General features: G+C 36.4%; 1 non-coding gene across 1 annotated transcript; it reads left to right on the top strand.

The window, feature by feature from the left end:
* Positions 1–7,308: 7,308 nt before the first annotated feature.
* On the top strand, positions 7,309–7,415 carry LOC141669984 (small nucleolar RNA R71). Its single transcript, XR_012554237.1, has one exon. It is a non-coding gene; the product is annotated as a small nucleolar RNA R71 (small nucleolar RNA).
* The last annotated feature ends 10,466 nt before the right edge of the window (positions 7,416–17,881 follow it).

The following is a 17,881-nucleotide window of genomic DNA, read 5'->3' as shown; positions in this document are numbered from 1 at the left end:
CCATGTAGCGAGCGTTAGGTTAGCGGATCCCAGACTACAAAAGCCTTAGGTCACTAGGCACAAAGCCACCTAGAAATTAATAACTCGAGTATTAAAGAGCTCACTCTTGATCAATTATGCATAAACACATACTTTTTTCCTTTCTTCTTTTTTTCTTTTTATTTTCTTTTTTTTCAATAATTTCCGAATGAGTGTGTTTCGCTCCATCTCATTCAACCCTAGACTACTCATAAAAATATGAGTCGGCTACTAGCCATTTAACGCCTAGCCTTACAACAAATAGCAATGAAATCCAAGTTTTTCTTCAGATAAAAAAAATCAGTGTTTTTACGTCATTACGAGAATATCACAAATTCTAAATATAACCAAGTGATTAAATCTCAACAACAAACAAGTATGATCATTATCTAGATCGAAAGCAACCCTATAAGACTTTTGTGAAAATATTGGTTTTTGGCATGCAAATCAATTCATTAGGACTTAAACATCCCTCTATTCATCATCACCACACTGAAATCAACATCAACTTATCAAATATCATAGTTCATCTTAAGGGATCATGCTAAATATGCATGCAAATGCAACTATATGAAATCACATAAAAACAAACAAATATGTCCTAAATGAATAATCATGCAAAAATATGAATGAACTACAACTAAACATGCAATATGAATCTATATGAATCTATATGGACACACACACTACTAATCCTTACATTATCACCCCAAAATTAAAATTTTCAATATCCTCATTGAAGGTAATAATAAGGATTTCAGGCATACCTAGTCATCGGAAAGATCACCCTCTTCGGGTGGAGGATCAGGTTGCCAATCAACCTCGCCACTAGTGTCTCGGACAACAGTACCCAAAGCCTATTAATCAATCACCAATACTAGGATAAGACGAATAAGCACAACCAATACTAGGATATCAATCAATCACCACACACCAATATATCAGAACAATTTTACTATTGAAATCCATGAATAAATCCGCTAGAATCCCATGACAACGATTAGCCCATAATTGAACTCATCGTCACCATGGGTTCCAATGAAAGCATGGTATAAAACAAGGTCTTAATAAACTGAATATTGATCAAAGTACGAATAAACGAGATCTAGGTTCAACAAGAACGAAAACGAGCATCCAAAGTTAGAACTAATTCAAAGAATCACAAGTTAAAAACAAGATCTTCTTTTTCGGAGTTGTTCTGTGCTTCTAGGTCTTCTCCTTGGTATCCCAATCTTTCCGGATGATGAAAACCATTTTTTTAAGTATATATACGCCCCTAGTCGACCTCGACCCTTAAAAACGTCAAATTCCACTAAAAAAAGGCTTTTTCAGCGAAATCAGCGACCAGCCGCGCCTTGAGCGGCCGCTCAGCTCTCCTGAGCGGGTGCTCAGCTCCTGGGCGGCTGCTGAGCGGGCGCTCAGCTACTGTCTGGAAAAATTTATGATGAATCTTGTTTTGACCATAACTCGTCAGAATTAGGCGATTCAACTGCCCAAGTGAAGGTAACGAGATTCTCTACAACTTGACAATGGCCTTGGCTTCTAATTCTGATAACTTTTTATCATATTTCCTTTAAAAGCTCTTTTCTTCATATAACTAATACCGGAAATGCAATAACACAAAAACACATCAAAATACCAACAACTTGAGTCCAAGACACCAATTTAAACTTGTAATAAAATGTTCCAAGTGGATATAAAATCCACTTATCACACCCCTAAACTTGAATCGATGCTTGTCCTCAAGCATAAACAGACTCAAAACTACAAAACAAACCTAATGCATGAATGCAACTACGTGAATGCAACTAAATGATAATGCAATCGATCCCCTCAGAATAACCATAACAAAATGAATAAGCCAATGCCTCTAAGAATGCAAAAACTTGAAACAGAGTTCGAATAAATCCCATAAATCAACTCACAAACCAGAAACGTGCGTGTGTAGATGCTTAACAGATATACTCTCGATACTAGATCAATAACCATAACTTATCTATCATCGAAACAATCAAAAGTTTATAAACAGAATAGACAATAAACGCATTATGACTCACAACACCTCCTTTCTACTAGAGTTATACACGGATTCACACTATTATTGAATACATAGTAAAGATGCTTATTTGACCATGCAATGAATGAGGTCCCAAAAGACTTATACCATAATACCCATGTAGCGAGCGTTAGGTTAGCGGATCCCAGACTATAAAAGCCTTAGGTCACTAGGCACAAAGCCACCTAGAAATTAATAACTCGAGTATTAAAGAGCTCACTCTTGATCAATTATGCATAAACACATACTTTTTTCCTTTCTTTTTTTTTCTTTTTTTTTTCTTTTTTTTCAATAATTTCTGAATGAGTGTGTTTCGCTCCATCTCATTCAACCCTAGACTACTCATAAAAATATGAGTCGGCTACTAGCCATTTGACGCCTAGCCTTACAACAAATAGCAATGAAATCCAAGTTTTTCTCCAGATAAAAAAAATCAGTGTTTTTACATCATTACGAGAATATCACAAATTGTAAATATAACCAAGTGATTAAATCTCAACAACAAACAAGTATGATCATTATCTAGATCGAAAGCAACCCTACAAGACTTTTGTTAAAATATTGGTTTTTGGCATACAAATCAATTTATTAGGACTTAAATATCCCTCTATTCGTCATCACCACACTAAAATCAACATTAACTTATCAAATATCATAGTTCATCTTAAGGGATCATGCTAAATATTCATGCAAATACAACTATATGAAATCACATAAAAAACAAACAAATATGTCCTAAATGAATAATCATGCAAAAATATGAATGAACTACAACTAAACATGCAATATGAATCTATATGGACACACACACTACTAATCCTTACATTATCACCCCCAAAATTAAAATTTTCAATGTCCTCATTGAAGGTAATAATAAGGATTTCAGGCATACCTAGTCATCGGAAAGATCACCTCTTCGGGTGGAGGATTAGGTTGCCAATCAACCTCGCCACTAGTGTCTCGGACAACAGTACCCCAAGCCAATTAATCAATCACCAATACTAGGATAAGACGAATAAGCACAACCAATACTAGGATATCAATCAATCACCACACACCAATATATCAGAATAATTTAACTATTGAAATCCATAAGTAAATCCGCTAAAATCCCATGACAACGATTAGACCATAATTGAACTCATCGTCACCATGGGTTCCAATGAAAGCATGGTATAAAACAAGGTCTTAATAAACTGAATATTGATCAAAGTACGAATAAACGAGATCTAGGTTCAACAAGAACGAAAACGAGCATCCAAAGTTACAACTAATTCAAAGAATCACAAGTTAAAAACAAGATCTTATTTTTCGGAGTTGTTCTATGCTTCTAGTTCTTCTCCTTGGTATCCCAATCTTTTCGGATGATGAAAACCATTTTTTTAAGTATATATACGCCCCTAGTGGACCTCGACCCTTAAAAACGTCAAATTCCACTAAAAAAGGCTTTTTCAGCGAAATCAGCGACCAGCCGCGCCCTGAGCGGCCACTCAGCTCTCCTGAGCGGGCGCTCTGCTCCTGGGCGGCTGCTGAGCGGGAGCTCAGCTACTGTCTGAAAAATTTATGATGAATCTTGTTTTGACCATAACTCGTCAGAATTAGGCGATTCAACTGCCCACGTGAAGGTAACGAGATTCTCTACAACTTGACAATGGCCTTGGCTTCCAATTCTGATAACTTTTTATCATATTTCCTTTAAAAGCTCTTTTCTTCATATAACTAATACCTGAAATGCAATAACATAAAAACACATCAAAATACCAACAACTTGTCCAAAACACCAATTTAAGCTTGTAATAAAGCGTTCCAAGTGGATATAAAATCCACTTATCACACCCCCAAACTTGAATCGATGCTTGTCCTCAAGCATAAACAGACTCAAAACTACAAAACAAACCTAATGCATGAATGCAACTACGTGAATGCAACTAAATGATTATACAATCGATCCCCTGAGAATAACCATAACAAAATGAATAAGCCAATGCCTCTAAGAATGCAAAAACTTGAAACAGAGTTCGAATAAATTCTACAAATCAACTCACAAACCAGAAACGTGCATGTGTAGATGCTTAATAGATATACTCTCGATACTAGATCAATAACCATAACTTATCTATCATCGAAACAATCAAAAGTTTATAAACATAATAGACAATAAACGCATTATGACTCACAACACCTCCTTTCTACTAGAGTTATACAAGGATTCACACTATTATTGAATACATAGCAAATATGCTTATTTGACCATGCAATGAATGAGGTCCCAAAAAACTTATACAATAATACCCATGTAGCGAGCGTTAGGTTAGCGGATCCCAGACTACAAAAGCCTTAGGTCACTAGGCACAAAGCCACCTAGAAATTAATAACTCGAGTATTAAAGAGCTGACTCTTGATCAATTATGCATAAACACATACTTTTTTCCTTTCTTTTTTTTCTTTTTCTTCTTTTTTTTTCTTTTTTCTTCAATAATTTCTGAATGAGTGTGTTTCGCTCCATCTCATTCAACCCTAGACTACTCATAAAAATATGAGCCGACTACTAGCCATTTGACGCCTAGCCTTACAACAAATAGCAATGAAATCCAAGTTTTTCTCCAGATAAAAAAATCAGTATTTTTACGTCATTACGAGAATATCACAAATTCTAAATATAACCAAGTGATTAAATCTCAAAAACAAACAAGTATGATCATTATCTAGATCGAAAGCAACCCTATAAGACTTTTCTGAAAATATTTGTTTCTGGCATGCAAATCAATTCATTAGGACTTAAACATCCCTTTATTCGTCATCACCACACTGAAATCAACATCAACTTATCAAATATCATAGTTCATCTTAAGGGATCATGCTAAATATGCATGCAAATGCAACTATATGAAATCACATAAAAACAAACAAATATGTCCTAAATGAATAATCATGCAAAAATATGAATTAATTACAACTAAACATGCAATATAAATCTATATGAATCTATATGGACACACACACTACTAATCCTTACATTATCACCCCCAAACTTAAAATTTTCAAGGTCCTCATTGAAGGTAATAATAAGGATTTCAGGAATACCTAGTCATCGGAAAGATCACCCTCTTCGGGTGGAGGATCAGATTGCCAATCAACCTCGCCACTAGTGTCTCGGACAACAGTACCCAAAGCTTATATCAAATCTACAGCAAAACAATGTTGAATGTCATGCATGGCCTCCATATGCCTAATTACTCACCTGTACTGCTCATCACCAACACCAGTCCTATCAACTACCTGCTGCACATGAGAAGAACCCTCTATCCGTTCGGCTGCCCTCTACATCATGAAAGATATATCCCAACCCCTTGTGAGGGGGTGCACCTAAGAATGAATAACTCAAGTGATTTGGTAGTGGGTGAAGCTCAAGTGTGGAAACATCTTCAATAGACGGCTCGAGACGCTCTTGAGAAATTTTCAACTCTCCTAACCCAAGAGAATCGAATGGCATATCTAACTTCCTCTTCCACGGAGGTGCATTCAAAACCTGCAGTTGCTCTACTCCTCCTTCATCTTCAAAAACTGAGTCGACCCGCTCTATTTTAAAACACTATTCTTTTTCTGTAAGTAACTTTATTGCCTTGAACACATTAAAAGTGACCTTCTGATCATAAACCTTCATCGAAAGCTCTTCTTTTTGCACATCGATCATAGTTCGGCCTGTAGCCAAATATGGTCTTCCCAAGATGATGGGAATCTTCTTATCTTCCTCGAAATCAAGAATTACAAAGTCAGCAGGGAAGAAGAGTTTATCCACCTTGACCAAGACATCCTCCGCTATACCTCGTGGATAAGCGATGGAACGGTCAGCTAGTTGCAATGACATGTATGTTGGTTTCGGATCAGGCAGACCAAGCTTCTTGAAGATAGATAAGGGTATCAGATTGATGCTAGCTCCTAAATCACATAAACACTTGTCGAACGACAAGTTTCCGATAGTGCAAAGAATAGTGAAGCTTCCAGGATCTTTAAGCTTTAGAGGCAACTTCTGTTGTAGTACAGCACTGCACTCCTCCGTTTGAGCAACGGTCTCTAAGTCATCGAGCTTCACTTTCCGAGAGAGAATACCTTTCATAAACCTCACATAGCTAGGCATATGTTCAAGAGCTTCAGTGAAAGGTATGTTGATATGAAGTTTCTCGAACACCTCCAAAAACTTCTCAAACTGCTTATCCAACTTTTTCTTCTGTAGCCTCTTAGGAAAATGAGGTGGAGAATAGATCTGTTTCTCCCCTGTATTACCCTCAGGAGGAGTGTGTTCCACACTAGTCTTCCTTGGTTCCACCTCTACTTCCTTCTGCACATCTTCTTCAGCCGAAACTTCAGATTCTGGAACTGGAGACTTTTCAGGCTCTTCGTCTTGCTGAATTTGGGGGCTTGCAACCTTTCCAGACCTTAAGGTAATGACGTTCACCTATTCTTCAACTTCCCTCTTGCCTGGATTGGCTTCTGTATTACTAGGAAGCATTCCTGGTGGCCGATTCAATAAGGCATTAGCAATTTGTCCTATTTGGTTCTCCAGAGTCTTGATAGAAATAGCCTGGCTTTGGCATATAAGAGCCTGGTTTTTGCACATAAGCCTCAACTCCTCCAATTCAGATTTTTCATTCGAAGATAGACCTGCATCATGATTTTGTTGTTGAATTTGGAGTTGTTGTATTGGTGCAAATTGTTGCCGAAAACCAGGAGGGTTGAATTGTTTTGCTCCAAACTGCTAAAATGGTTGTTGCATCATATTCTGATTGTTGCTCCAGCTGAAGTTAGGATGATTCCAGTTGTCAGGATGATAAGTGTCTGGAACTGGTTGCTGCGATCTCTGAAAGTTGCTCACAAACTGAGCTGAGTCAACAGATATAGCACATTGCTCCATCACATGCGGACCTACACATAGCTCACAAACACTAATTATCTGCTTAACACCATAGTTAGCCAGAGAATCGATCTTCATAGACAACGCCCTTAGTTGAGCAGTGATAACTGTAGCTGTATCCACTTCAAGAACTCCTGCTACCTTGGCCTGTGGACATCTCTGGGTTGGATACTGATATTCAGTAGCAGCCATCAGTTCAATTAGATTATAAGCTTCCTCATAGCTCTTTGCCCATAATACTCCACCTGCTGCTGCATCGAGTATGGGTCTGGACTGTGCTACCAACCCATTGTAAAAACAATTGATGATCATCCAATCAGGCATTCCATGATGAGGACACTTCCTAAGCATCTCCTTGTAGCGCTCCCAAGCTTCATATAAAGATTCTCCTGATTGCTGCGTAAATTGAGTAAGAGCATTCCTGATTGCAGCTGTCTTTGTCATAGGGAAGAATTTAGTAAGAAACTTCTGAAAGATCTTCCCAAGTAGTAATCGAACCAGCTGGTAGAGAGTGTAACCAGCTCTTAGTCTTATCCCTCAAAGATAATGGGAATAGTCTCAGCTTCACAGCATCTTCAGAAACACCGCTGAACCTGAAGGTGTCACGGATCTCTATGAAATCCCTAATGTGTGTATTGGGATCTTCCGTTGGAACTGGACTGAAGTCTGTACCCATTGAATTATGCCAGGCTTGATCTCAAAGGTATTAGCTGTGATAGCTGGCCGGACAATGCTAGATTGAATGTCATTGATCTTGGGTTGAGAAAAATCCATCAAGGCTCTCGTTCATGCTGCTGCATCTCCCATTGTAATGAGTACCCGAAACACAAATAAATAAACTGTAAAAGTAAAAGAATCTGAGTCAGTGAACTTTAACGACCACTGATGATAAGCACATAAACTAAAAATTAACACCGAGTCCCCGGCAGCAGCGCCGAAAACTTGTTAGAGCGAAAACACGCGCTAATATTTACGCAAGTATACGCATTCACAAGTAGTATAAGATATAAATTAGATCCGTTCCCACAGAGACTGGTTTAGGTTAAGTTCAATTTATGCACCTATGCAACAATGTATGGTTATCGCTCAATGCTAAGACAAATAACAAATTGGGTTTTGATTAAACCAAGAGATTATACTAAATAACATTAACTAAGATAATTGAGGTTGAATTACTATATATGACAAACATGGGATTCTAACTTCATTACTACTTCATTCAATAGCCTTTTCATTCTTAACCTTAGCATGTGATGGTGATGACACTAATCAGATAACACGAAACTGATAAACGCCAACTTTCGTTGCACGAGTACCATTCTACCTGACATCCACAAAAGAAATAGAAGCTGAATAGGCACCAATTATATTCAGACCCTATATGTTTATAGAATTTGACAACATAACGGTTTAAACATAAGTTATCCATAATGATTACATAGGGCAAGTAAAATGGTTAGAGTTACCCACTAATCATGCATACAATACATGAACCTATGCTAGCATGGCAAGTTCTAAACCTCTATATTCACTATCGCTTCAATAGAGATTAACACGCTATCTTATATGTTAACTACGCACATAAGACGAATAAGCACAACCAATACTAAGATATCAATCAATAACCACACACCAAGATATCAGAACAATTTAACTATTGAAATCCATAAGTAAATCCGCTAGAATCCCATGACAACGATTAGCCCATAATTGAACTCATCGTCACCATGGGTTCCAATGAAAGCATGGTATAAAACAAGGTCTTAATAAACTGAATATTGATCAAAGTATGAATAAACGAGATCTAGGTTTAACAAGAACGAAAACGAGCATCCAAAGTTACAACTAATTCAAAGAATCACAAGTTGAAAACAAGATCTTCTTTTTTGGAGTTGTTATGTGCTTCTAGGTCTTCTCCTTGGTATCCCAATCTTCCCGGATGATGAAAACCTTTTTTTTAAGTATATATACGCCCATAGTGGACCTCGACCCTTAAAATCGTCAAATTCCACTCAAAAAAGGCTTTTTCAGCGAAATCAGCGACCAGCCGCGCCCTGAGCGGCCGCTCAGCTCTCCTGAGCGGGCGCTCAGCTCCTGGGCGGCTGCTGAGCGGGCGCTCAGCTAGTGTCTGGTAAAATTTCTGATGAATCTTGTTTTGACCATAACTTGAGTTCTACTCGTCAGAATTAGGCGATTCAACTGCCCACGTGAAGCTAACGAGATTCTCTACAACTTAACAATGGCCTTGGCTTCCAATTCTGATCACTTTTTATCATATTTCCTTTAAAACTCTTTTCTTTATATAACTAATACCTGAAATGCAATAATATAAAAACACATCAAAATACCAACAACTTGAGTCCAAAATACCAATTTAAGCTTGTAATAAAGTGTTCCAAGTGGATATAAAATCCACTTATCGAAATGGATACCATTGCATAAGTCTTTTGTGGACCTCACTCATGGCACGATCAAATAAACATTTGTTTTATGTGTTGAATAAAAGCATGATTCCGTAATAAACTCCAATAATCTTGAAGTGTTATAAGTCATTTTGTGTCTAGAATATATTCTTCGTATAAGCTTGTGATTGCCTTGTGGATAATTAAGTTATGGTGATTGATCTAGTTTCGAAGAATATCTGTTAAGCATTTGCACACACCACGTTTCTATTTGTATGTTAGCTTGCGTGATTTGATTGATCTTTAGTCGCCTAATTGCATTTGTTGATATGTCATGTGTTGGATGGTTTAGTCATCACGAGGGGATAGCTGCATTCATTTAAGTTGCATTCATGCATGTTTTATTCTAAGTTGAAGTCTGTGATACTTGAGGATAAGCATCGATTCAAGTTTGGGGTGTGATAAGTGGCATTTTATACCACTTAGAGCATCTCATAACGGCTTGAATTGGTGTATTGAACTCAAGTATTTTGTGTATTTGACGCATTTTCTAGTGATTTTGCATTTCAGGGTATAACTTGCTTAGATAGGTGGTTTTCATCAAATAAAGCTTAAGGAAGTGCTCGAAATCAGTCTAGGGGTGATGAGCGAAGAAATCAGCAAAAACAGGAGTAAAATAAAGTATTTTCCATAAGGGTAGCACGCGACCGCGTGCAACAGCAAGCGGCCGCATGGAGGCAGCAGACGGCCGTGTGCGTGCAGAATTTCAGAATCTGGATTTTATTAATTGAAGTATGATTGGGCTTATGTTGGCACTGGTTCTCTTGGGCTATTATATAAACCTTATGGGAAGATGTTTTCTTCATCAAGAGCAAGGGCAAGAAGATTGAGAAGAACGTTTTAGTACGCAACAACGAAGAAGAGAAAGTATACGTTTATGTTGTGATTCTTTTAATTCGTTATAAAAATGGATGATAGTTTTCTTTATGCTTTGAACCTTAATACTCTTTTGACGTACTTCATTATTTATTAAGTATTTTTCATCTTTATATCATTTTGTTATTATCATGATTTCATATGAACCCATGGTGACGATGAGTTCTATTATGGGCTAATCGTGATCATGGGATCCTAGCAGATTTACTATAGAATTATTTAGTTAATTGTTTAGTACCTTGGTATATGGTGATTGTATGATATCTAGTATAGGTTGTGCTTATTCGTCTTATATGCGTCGCGAACATGTAAGATAGCCTGTTAATCTCTTGTTAACCGACAGTGAATCTTAAAATTTAGAACTTGCCATGCTAGCATAGGTTCATGTATTGTATGCATGATTAGTGGGTAGCTCTAACCATTTTACTTGCCCTGTGTAATCAACATGAATAACTTGCGCTTAAATCATTATGTTGTCAAATTCTATAGACATATAGGGTCTCAACATAATTTATGCCTATTCAACTTCTATCTTAATTGTGGATGCTTGGTAGAATGATATTCGTATAATGAAAGTTGGCATTTTTCAGTTTCGTGTTCGATTAATATCATCACCATTACAGGCTAAATTTAATAACAATAACTATTGAATGAAGTAGTAATGAAGTTAGGATTTCATGTTTGTTTAATATTGTTAATTCAAGTGTTTAATTCTCGTAGTAATTATTAGTTAACCAACCTTAATTGTTATTGTCTTGGCATTGAAGAATAATCATACATTGGTGAGTAAGTGTTAATTAAATATAATTAATCAGAGTCTCTGTGGGAACGAACTAGAAATCATTCTATATTACTTGTGAACGCGTATACTTGTGTGAATTTTTTAGTGCATGCTTTGTGCCTAACACAGGTGGAACTTGCATAAAAGACTTTCTCATCTTAATTCAACAACATCAATGAACTTGTGAAGAAAAATCTTGTAAGAGGATTTCCCAATATAGTGTTTACTCCTGATGGCTTATGTGACTCATGCCAGAAAGCCATATTAAGGAAATCAGCTTTCAAGAGTAAGACTGAATCATCAATTCTTGAACCATATCACTTACTTTATATTGATCTTTTTGGTCCAATAAATGTGATGTCTATTGCGAAGAAGATTTATGCACTTGTGATTGTTGATGAACACACAAGATACAAATGAGTGTATTTTCTGCACACGAAGGATGAGACTCTATCCATTCTTATTAATCATGTAAGGGACCTGGAAAAGGGATCAGCATATAAAGTAAAGATCATTAGAAGTGACAATGGAACTGTATTCAAGAACAATACTCTGGAAGAATTCTGCAAGTACAAGTGGATCAAACAGGAATTTTTTGCCCCTGGAACTCCACAGCACAATGGAGTTGTTGAAAGAAAGAACTAAACTCTTATAGAAACTTCAAGGATCATGCTTGAGGAAGAAACATTGCCAACCTATTTCTGGGTTGAGGCTGTGTTAACTACATACTTCACACAAAATGCAACATTGATAAACAAGCATGGAAAAACACCATTTGAGATGGTGAAGGGAAAGAAACCAAACCTGAATTACTTTCATATTTTTGGCTGCAAGTACTTTATTCTCAAAACTAATCCTGAACAGCTTACAAAATTCGATCTAAAAGCTGATGAAGGCATTTTTGTAAGATATCCACTATCTACAAAAGCTTTTAGAGTTTACAATTTGAGAACAAGAGTAGTCATGGAATCGATTCATGTATCTTTTGATGACAAGAAGATTACAGGTCTAGAAGATGTAGATGATCATGAAGAATTGAGATTTAAAAATGAAGTACTATATGCTGAATTTAAATATGATGATCTGACAAGCTCTGATACTGGAAATCTTAATATCACCTTAAACTCTGATGAGCCACATGTCAGTGGCAATACTAAAAATACTAAAGCACATGATGAGGGGGAGCAACATGATTAACATCAAGAGTTAAGTTCAAGTGGTTTAAATCAAGAACCATTAGTAGATACTCCATCAGACTCTGATTCCTAAAATACTGATGAAGCAAATATGGATAATAATAGAAGCACTAATTCAGGGGGAGTTTTAGGAAATAATGATGGTACACACCAAAGTGAGACTAGAGACTTCATGGATCAAGGGGATGCTCTACTTCAAGGAGTCAAATTCCTTCTGCAAAAAAATGGACTAAGTCATACACACCTGACTAAATCACTGAAAATCCCATTGGTGGTGTCAAGACCAGAAAAGCCACTCAAAATGATTATCTTTACAATTCTTTTCTATCTCATACTGAACCTAAGAAAGTGGAAGAATCTCTTCAAGATGCTGATTAAATTACACCAATATAAGAGAATCTTAATAAATTTGAAAGGAACAAAGTCTGGATATTGGTACCAAGACCAAAAAATAGATCAGTAGTTAGTACAAAGTATATATTCAGAAACAAGACTAACAACGATGGCATCAATACAAGGAATAAAGCAAGGCTGGTTACAAAGGTTTGTTCACAACAAGAAGGCATTGATTATGATGAGACTTTTTCTACACTTGCAAGACTTGAGGTAATCAAAATTCTTCTAGCCTATGATGCTCACATGAAGTTCAAGGTTTTCCAAATGGATGTGAAAAGTATATTTCGAAATGGTAAACTTGATGAGGAAGTTAATGTTGAACATCCTTCGGGGTTTATTGATCCAAAATATCCAAACCATGTCTACAAGTTGGATAAAGCACTCTATGGACTAAAACAAGCTACAAGAGCCTGGTAAGAAACACTTTCTCAATTCTTATTGGAATGTGGTTTCAAAAGATATACAATTGATAAAACTCTATTTTATAAGTGCCGTGATAAGGACTTGTTGTTAGTTCAGATATATGTTGATGATATCATTTTTGGATCTACTAATGATAAACTCTGTGAGAGGTTTGCAAGCTAATGAAGTCTAGATATAAAATGAGCATGATGGGAGAGTTAAGTTATTTTCTGGGTTTACAAGTCAAGAAGACTGAAGAAGGGATCCATATCAATCAAGCAAAGTATACCGGGAATTTACTTAAAAGATTTGGGATGCAAGATAGTTCAACTGCAAAAATTCCCATTGCCACTGCAACCAAGTTAGATTTAAATACTGGTTCATCAGTAGATATAACTAACTACAGAGGTATGATTGGCTCACTCATATATTTGACTGCTAGTAGACCTGATATCATATATTCTACCTGTTTTTGTGCAAGATTCCAAGCTGATCCAAGGGAACCGCATCTGTTAGCTATGAAAAGAATTTTTAAATATCTCAAAGGCACCATGGATCTTAAATTGTGGTATTCTAGAGATTCAGATTTTAAGCTAATTGGATATTTATATGCTGATTTTGCAAGATGAAAAATAGACAGAAAAATCACTTCAGGAAGCTGCCAATTTCTTGATGATATATTGGTTTATTGGTTTATCAAAAAACAAAAGTTAATTTCCATTTTAACTGCAGAAGCTGAGTATATTGCTGCAGAAAGCTATTGTGCTCAAATTCTTTGGATGAAGAATCAGTTTCTGGATTATGGGTTAGAATATTCTAAAATTCCTATATATTATGATAATCAAAGTACTATTGTAATGACAGGAAATATAGTACAACAGTTTATGACAAAACACATCAGCATAAATACCATTTTATAAGGGAACATGTAATGGAATGTACAGTGGAATTGCACTTTATACCTACAGATCAACAATTAACAGATATCTTCATCAAGCCACTTTGTGAAGTCAGATTTAAAAGATTGGTGAATGAATTGGGAATGATCTCAGGACAGTTCTCAAATATTGATGAATAAGTTGTGTTTAGTAACAGGAAAATAAGTTTAGATAAAGTCCCAAAGATGTAAACTGTAGTTTCTTGTAAAAATAATTATGATAGACAACGCTATAAGGATCATTTAGGAGCTTGAATCGCTTGATTCCGATTTACGGATCAAAAGTTATGGCCGTTTTACTAAAAGTCATTTACGCGACAAAAACTGCTACGAGTTACGAACTTTGAAAATATAAAGGATTGACTTAAGAATGTTCATAAATCATGAAAATTTTACAGAGAGTAGTATTTTGAGTTTCCTAACTACCATAAAAATTTCAAGTGAAAATAATGATTTCAATTTTATAAAAATATCGGAGCCGAGACCGCGCGATTAGAAATCGTAGAATCCATAAGCGGAGCCGACGACGAAAATGAAAATGGAATTAAGATACTTTGAAAAAGGAAGCGACCATAATGTGAATAAGGAATTAAAGAAATAATAAGGGTATGTTAGATATATTTGATAATGTCATGGCTAATATGATTTATGTTTAGTTTTCAGATCTTACTGAAACAGGATAAATCAGTACTTACTGAAAGTCAGGACTTAAGGATATCAATACTTATATTATCAGGAGATAATGATCAGAAGATGGATATCAGAACTTAAGTGCTGAAGGACATTCAGATAAGGACAGTAGCTGATTAAAGGAAAGAAGATTGAGATAAACATAAGAAGAGATATGCATAAAGAAGGAGTTCTATGAAGAATAGAATACTTGGAAGAAAAGATATTTGATTGATATATTTTAGGAAGCAGAATTATATTCCATATCAATTAGCGATTATCTTTTAACTGTGTAGTATATAAATACAGACATAGGATTTACACTATAAGTGTTATCATATTCGAGAAGATTATTCATTGTAACCCTAGCAGCTCTCGTGATAATTATTCATCACTGAGAGGTAACAGTTCCATACTGTAACAGAGTTTATTGTTTCAATAAAGTTTGTTTTCTGTTACTTGAGATATTAAAGTTCGATTTGATTGTACTTTACACTGTATTCACCCCCTCTACAGTGTGTGTGACCTAACAAGTGGTATCAGAGCCGATCTGTTAACGCACATACAGTTTAAGATCCAAACACAATCATGTCTGACACAGAAACTCCAACTAAGGCTACCAAAACTGAAGAACCACCAAAGACACAAATTCAAAGTCGGTATGAGACCATCAGAGTTCCCATACTGAGACCATCTGAATATCCCATATGGAAGGTGAGGATGACCATATTCCTGGAAGCAACAGATCCAGAATATCTTGATAGAATCAAGGAAGGGCCTCACAAACCAACCAAGCTCGCTGTTGCAGTTGCAGGTGAAGCAGCAAAGACCGTACCAAAGGAGAAGAGTGATTATACTGCTGAAGATATCGCATCAATTGCTAAGGATGCTAAGGTACGACACTTACTGCATAGTGCCATTGATAATGTAATGTCAAACAGGGTAATTAACTGCAAGACTGCTAAGGAGATATGGGATGCTCTGGAAACAAGGTGTCAGGGAACTGATACAATTAAGAAGAACATGAAGACAATACTCACTCAAGAGTATGAACACTTTGACTCAAAGACTAATGAGTCATTGACTGATTTATATGATAGATTTGTTAAACTCTTGAATAATTTGTCATTGGTTGATAAGGAGTATGATCTTGAAGATTCAAACCTTAAATTCCTGTTAGCTCTTCCTAATGCTGGGATTTGAAGGCAACAACAATAAGAGACAACTACAATCTTGATGAAACAATTCTTGATGAAATTTATGGAATGCTCAAGACTCATGAACTTGAGATGGAACAAAGAAGCAAGAGGAAAGGAGGAAAGTCAAGGACAGTTGCTCTTAAGGCTGAAGAAGAATCCCCCAAGGCAGCTACCTCAAGGAAAGACAAGGGTAACGCTCTTTTCATAAAGTCTGATACTGAGTCATCAAGTTCTGAAAGTGATGATGACTCAGATTCTGAAAGCTTGCCTGAGACTGATGCTGATGAGGAGATGATGAAGATGTGTGCTCTTATGGTGAAAGGGATCACAAAGATTGCATACAGGAAGTTCAGGAAGGGAAAGAAGTTTTCCAGGAAAGGCACAAGTTCTGATAAGAAGAATTTCAGAAGATCTGAGGGCAGAGGAGGAAAGTTTGATAGAGGAGATTATACCAATGTCAAATGCTATAACTGTGGTGAGAAAGGCCACATATCTCCTGATTGCAAGAAAGTTAAGGGTGACAAAGGCAAGGCTCTTGTCACAAAGAAGAAAAGCTGGACAGACACCTCATACTCTGAAAGTGAGGAGAACTATGCTTTGATGGCAAATGCTGATAAAGAAAGTGCTGAGAGCAGTTCTAAAGCTGCTGAAACAAAGGGCAACAGGAAAAATATTCTAGTTCTGGACAGTGGATATTCAGGACATATGACTGGTAATAAGGCCCTGCTATCAGAATTTGTGGAGAAAGTTGGCCCAAGTGTTTTTTATGGAGATGGAAATATTGGAAAAACATTGGGATACGGCAATATCAATCTTGGGAATGTCATCATTAAAGAAGTAGCTCTGGTCTCAGGACTTAAACACAATCTGCTGAGTATAAGTCAAATCTGTGACAGAGGTTATCATGTTGATTTCTTTGAAGAACACTGTGAAGTTGTGAGTAAATCTAAAGGCAAAGTTGTTCTGAAAGGATACAGGCGTGGTAACATTTATGAAGCTAAGCTTTCAACAAGTACTGATGGTTCTGCAATCTGTCTGATGAGTAGAGCATCAATTGAAGAAAGCTAGAATTGGCACAAGAAACTCTCTCATTTAAATTTCAACAATATAAATGAGTTGGTCAAGAAAGATCTTGTGAGAGGACTGCCAAAGTCAGTATTTGCTCCTAATGGCCTTTTGTGATTCTTGTCAGAAGGCCAAACAAAGAAAATCTGTATTTAAGAGCAAGACTGAATCATCAATTCTTGAGCCTTATCATCTTCTACATGTTGATCTATTTGGTCCAGTGAATGTCATGTCTATTGTAAAGAAGAAATATGCGTTAGTCATAGTGGATGAGTTCACCAGATATACATGGGTGTATTTCTTGCACACAAAAAGTGAAACTGCATCTATCTTGATTGATCATATCAAACATCTGGATAAATTGGTCAAAGATTCTGTGAAAACCATAAGGAGTGATAATGGCACTGAGTTCAAGAATTTGATAATGGAAGAGTTCTGCAAAAACCATGGAATTAAACAAGAATTTTCTGCTCCTGGAACTCCACAGCAAAATGGAGTTGTTGAAAGGAAGAATAGAACTCTCATTGAAGCTGCACGCACAATGCTTGAAGAAGCAAAGCTTCCAACCTATTTCTGAGCTGAAGCTGTGTAGACTGCTTGTTTTACTCAAAATGCAACACTCATTAACAAGCAAGGAAAGACACCATATGAGATGGTGAAGAAAAAGAAGCCAAATCTGAAGTATTTTCATGTATTTGGATGCAAGTGTTTTGTTCTCAAGACTCATCCTGAACAGCTATCCAAATTTGATCTAAAAGCTGATGAAGGAATCTTTGTTGGATATCCACTTTCCACAAAAGCCTTCAGAGTCTATAATCTGAGAACAAGAGTGGTCATGGAATCTATCAATGTCTCCTTTGATGACAAGAAGATTACTGGACTTGAAGATTTTATTGATCATGATCAGCTGAG

The sequence above is a fragment of the Apium graveolens genome, chromosome 6 (genome assembly GCF_009905375.1).
Source record: "Apium graveolens cultivar Ventura chromosome 6, ASM990537v1, whole genome shotgun sequence".
NCBI classification, from domain to species: Eukaryota; Viridiplantae; Streptophyta; class Magnoliopsida; order Apiales; family Apiaceae; genus Apium; species Apium graveolens.
Note: the sequence above shows the minus strand (reverse complement) of the source record. Positions and strands in the feature narration are given on the sequence as shown.